The sequence below is a fragment of the Silene latifolia genome, chromosome 8, assembly GCF_048544455.1.
Source record: "Silene latifolia isolate original U9 population chromosome 8, ASM4854445v1, whole genome shotgun sequence".
In the NCBI taxonomy this organism is placed as follows: Eukaryota; Viridiplantae; Streptophyta; class Magnoliopsida; order Caryophyllales; family Caryophyllaceae; genus Silene; species Silene latifolia.
In genome coordinates, this window is record NC_133533.1 from 101,289,646 (window position 1) to 101,295,132 (window position 5,487).

Below are 5,487 nucleotides of genomic sequence, written 5' to 3' on the forward strand. Positions count from 1 at the left end.
GTACCATAGATACCAGAATTCAAAGTGATGTACTTAGAGAAGCCTGAAAATAAGAAAATCTATTAGAATGATGTGAAGTACCTGTCGCCATCTCATGGGGTACCAGAGCAATTGTGGTCCCAGGACGCTGCCGGACCACGCCATCCAATAGTAGTTTAAAGTTTTAAAAACAACTAAAGACACCAGAAATAAGAGTGAAACTGGCAGTATGCCTACAACCGGATTTTTATTTTATCTTTAAAAATGATTTGGCTTCTCATAGTACATTATTCTGAAAGCTAGAGTCTACTTATTATCAAAAGTAATATCTCTTCAGGTGAAGTATGTTCCATGGGCGTTGTATGATTTGACCGTCCATAGTCATCAGTCTGTATGCACCATGGCCAACAACTCCTTCTACCTGGTATGGTCCTTCCCATTTGTAGGCGAATTTGCACCTTTTCGATTCTTGGTGTTCAAACACCTCTCGGAGAACCAGGTCTCCTACCTCCAGGAGCCCGACTTTTACATTCTTGTTGTAACTCCTGCCACCGATTGTTTGTAGGCGCGGAGACGGATTTTTGCGCTTGCTCGTAGCTCCTCGGTGTGTCCAGGCTTTGGTCATCTCGCATTGTTCGGTTCCTCGTCATATTTTCATACCGTGAGTGGGAACTAGAACTTCGATGAAATGATCGCTGCCGCGCCAAACACCAGGTGAAGGGTGTTTGACTTGTTGCTATCTTTGGAGTCGTTCGTCGACCATAACACTAGTGGAAATTCATCCGCCCACTTTCCTCCTAACTCCCCGTAGCCTCATTCTCGATTGTCCATAATGATTTTATTCTTTGGATTGACTTGTCCATTGGACTTTGGAGTCCTAGGTGCGACTTTTTAAGGTGATGTTCCACTGGCACAAAGATCCTTCGGTATCGTTTGAGATGAATTGTGAGCCATTGTCACATATGATTTCTGATGGGATACCAAATCTGCAGATGATGTTTCGTTTTATGAATGAGATGACCTGTTTGTCCTTTACTTCCGTGAATGCTTCAGCCTCTATCCACTTGGAGAAGTAATCTGTCATTGCTAGCATCCAGGTTCTGTTTCCTGTGGCCCGTGGTAGAGGGCCTACTATGTCCATGCCCCATGCCATGAATGGCCAGGGAGAAATAATAGGGTGTGAGGCTCTCTGTTGTTTGGTGAATCATTGGTCTTTGAGCGCGGCGGGCGTCACATTTTCGTGCGTACTCTGCTGCATCTCGCCTTCATTGTAGGCCAATAGTATCCCTGTCTCGAGGGCTTTGTTTGCAGGACTCGCCCCTGCATGGTTTCCACATTCGCCCTTTGTGGAGAGCATGCAACACAGTCTGTGCTTCTTCCTTGTCCAGGCACCGTAGGTAGGGACCTGCTAGCGATTTTCTGAATAGTGTATCATCAATGAGTATGAATCTGGAAGCCTTTATTCTAAAAGCTCTCACTTCCTTCTTATCGTCTGGTAGCTTGTTATGGCGCAGCCAGTCTAGGTAAGGTGCGCGCCAGTCGTCTGCTGGATCAGCTTCCGGGTCAGGCGTCTGCCTGTGTGACCGAGAGCTCCCACCTTCCTCTGTAACTGCTTGAATGTCCTTTTCGCTTTGCGGATCCTCCAGCTCACCCATTTCTATTTCGTCTGCCTTTTGGATAGAAGGTTCAAGCATATGTGCTATTGGAATGCTGGATAGCCCTGTTGGTTTGAATGTTGCCCCCAGGGTTGCTAGGGCATCTGCTTCCACGTTCTGATCTCTGGGAACCTGTTTAAGCTTGCAAGTTTCGAATTTTTGCTTTAATTCCTTTGCTATTTTCAGGTATGCAATCATCTTCGAATCTCTGGCTATAAACTCATCGTTCACGTGGTTGACTATTAACAGAGAGTCACTAGATATGAGCAGGTGTCTGACTCCTGATTCCAGAGCTAGCTTCATTCCCAATATCAAGGCCTCGTATTCTGTTTCATTGTTAGTTGCCTTAAATTCGCATCTTACAGCTTGTGCTATCAGGTCTCCCTGTGGTGACCACAGAATTAATCCTACACCTGCCCCCCTTTGGTTGGAGGCTCCGTCGATATGCATCTGCCAGACTTCCGTCTGCTTGCTTCCTTCTAAAGTGAGGATCTCTCGTATCGCGGATTCTCGGATGGTGGGATCAAGTCTGACACGAAGTCGGCCAGTGCTTGTGATTTGATTGCTGTTCTAGGGTCGTACTGGATGTCGTATCCACTGAGGTGTACAGACCATTTAGACATTCTTCCTGACAGTTCAGGCTTCCTCATGATAGCTTTTAGCGGGTAGTTTGTCACAACGTGTATGATGTGTGACTCAAAATAGGGACGCAGTTTGCGAGATGCTACTACCAATGCTAGTACTAACTTTTCAAGGGATGTGTACCTGGTCTCTGCTGGCAGCAGAGACTTGCTCACGTAGTATATCAAGCTTCTGCTCCTTTTCTGCTCTCGACGACCAGGACAAAGACTCACCGCTACTACGTGACGGCTAGATATAGGAATAATGGTTCTCGGCTCCGGCTTTGATAGCGATGGCGGCGGGTGCCGAGATAATGCTTCAACTCTCGAAGGCTTGCTCGTGCTCGGGGTCCATTCAAACTTCGACTTTTCCTTAGTACGTCGTAAAATAGCCTCGCATTTGTCCGAAGATCTTGAAATGAACTGTTCAGGGTCGCTACCTTTCCGCCTAATCTCCGAACGACTTTAGGTTTCTCGGGTGATTCCAGCTGTAAGACGGCTTTGATCTGCTCGATGTTGGCTTCTATTCCTCTTTGAGTTATAATATAGCCTAAGAACTTGCCAGAAGATACTCCGAAGGTGCATTTAGATGGGTTAAGCTTCATCTTGTATTTCCTGAGGGTGCTGAATGTTTCTGCCAGATGCCGCATATGATCTTTGGCTTTTTCTGATTTCACCACCATGTCATCAATGTATACCTCCATGGTTCTCCCTATTTTCTCTTTGAACATGCGTTTAACCAGCCTTTGATATGTGGAGCCTGCGTTCTTCAGGCCGAACGGCATGACGTTATAGCAATATATTCCTCTTTCAGACATAAATGCTGTCTTCTCTTTATCTGCAGGATCCATCTTGATCTAATTGTATCCACTCCATGCGTCCAGGAATGTTAACATCTCGTGTCCAGCTGTTGCGTCCACCATTGCGTCAATATGAGGCAGCGGGAATGGATCTTTAGGGCATGCTTTGTTGAGATCGGTGAAGTCCACACATACTCTCCACTTTCCATTCTTCTTAGGCACCACCACTACATTAGACAACCATTCTGGATATTTTACTTCCCTTATTTTCTTTGCTGCCAGCAGGCTATCTACTTCCTGGTTCATTACTTTGTTTCTCTCCGCTGCAAACTTTCTCCTTCTCTGCTGAATCGGTTTACATTTTGGGTCCACGCTAAGCTTATGTGTTATGCTGGATGGATCTATTCCTATCATATCATTGTGTGACCATGCAAAGCAATCCATGCTATCTTGCAAGAACTTGACTAGCTGCTGTCGTAAGTTTCCTGTACATCCTGCTCCAATGAGCACGGTTCTTTCTGGGTGCAGCCTGTCCAGGTTGATCTGATCCAGCTCTTCTGCTGGGGGTTCGACGTATTCGTCCTGGATAGGCTGCTTCTGTAATTGTTATGCGGGAGGGCTGGCAGTGCACTTGAGTGCCTTCTTATAGCAGCCTCTAGCTTCCTCCTGATCTCCTCTTATCGTTTCCACTCCCCATGGGGTGGGGAATTTTATGCACTGGTGGTATGTTGAGGGGACTGCCTTCATTTGGTATAACCACGGTCTCCCTAAGATGACGTTGTAAGTAGAGGGGCCATCTATAACCAGGTACCTGACTTGCTTGTTGACTCCCCCCCACATAGGTTGGGATGACTATCTCACCTAATGAGCTGGCTGTTTCTCCACTGAAGCCTACTAGCGGAATGCACTTCTTCTGTAAATCCTTCTCGCTGAATCCCATGTTCTCTATAGTTTTCAGCATGATTAGATTGACCGAGCTTCCTGTATCTACCAAGACTTTTCTAACTGTGCAATTGGCCATTGATAAGGTGATAATTAGTGCGTCATGATGCTCTCGCTCATCGTATGTATCTCCTTCATCAAAACTGACCGCTGGCAGGTCACTGTGAGAAATCCTGCACGAATTGGCTGGCCTATCTCCTTTGGTTTCTGTAGCGTGTCTCTTGGCTGCTGAATATGTCAATTCGCTTAAGTCTGAGCCGCCTGTTATCACGTTTATAATTTTGGTGCATGTGGGTGGATCTTCCGGCTTGGCGGAGCCTACCTTATCCTGCTGCTTGCCCCCACGTGGTAATAGGTGGCTCAGCTTTCCTTGTTCGTATAGGCACTTGATCTCTCTTCTCAATGTGTAGCAATCTTCAGTGTTGTGCCCAATATCACGGTGAAATTCGCACTTCTTCTTGCTATCCTTTCTCCAGGCTTGCTCTCCTACTGGTGGGTTGGGCCACCTGACTCCATCTCCCGTATTCTGCCAGGGTGGGGAGTAGCTGATTTTCCTCGATTCTGTTCACTCCCCTCCCGTATGGTCTGTATCTCTCGTCCTTCTTGCTGGTGGTTTGCTTTCTTCCTGATTTCTCCACGGCTGAAGTACTAGAAATACTCAGTGTGCTTTGTAAGCTGGCTCTGGCTAGAATATCTTCCTCCAGTCTGATCGCGACAGCTGCCTTTTCCTGTACTGCCTCGAAACTATGGCAGGGATGCATAGTCAGCTGCTTGTATAGGTCGGAGTCGTGGTGGAGGCCTCTTCTGAAGGCTTCTACTGCCGTTGAGACATTACACTCTCGTACTGCTACCTTCTCATTGTTGAACCTAGTATTGTATTCTCCAATGCTCTCTCCTGCCCCTTGGACGATTCTGTATAAATCTCCTGCGTGCTTCTGTGGCTTTCTGCTGCTTGCGAACTATTGAGTAAATGCGTTCACCAGTTCGGCAAATGTAGATATCGACCTGTTGGGCAGGCTCACAAACCATCGAAGTGCTGGTCCCGTTAGGGTGGACCCGAAACCTTTGCACATGCAAGCCTCCTTGACTTGCCCTATAGCTGTTACCGTCATCATTTTCTGCTTATATTGGCTAACATGATCAAAGGGATCTGCTGTGTCGTCAAAGAGAGGCATGTTTGGATTTGTGAATCTCTTTGGCATGGCTGTGATGGATATGGTGTCCACGAATGGCGAGTCCGCCATAACTGTCTAGAGCTGCTTTCTCGAGTGGAGGTGGTAGCCCTGGAACCCTGCTCAGCATCTCCTTTAGCTCCAATCTTTGCGATTAGTTATATTGGTGAACTGGGTCCGCTTTGTCGGTGCCTCGCATATTTCCTCCCGACCGGGTTCTTGAAGATTCGGTAAGCTCCGGCACTGGGGGTTGTGGCAACGATTGTCCCCTCGCCGTTTACTTCTTTGGTTTGACTCGGATCCTGCTACAGGTGTCTGA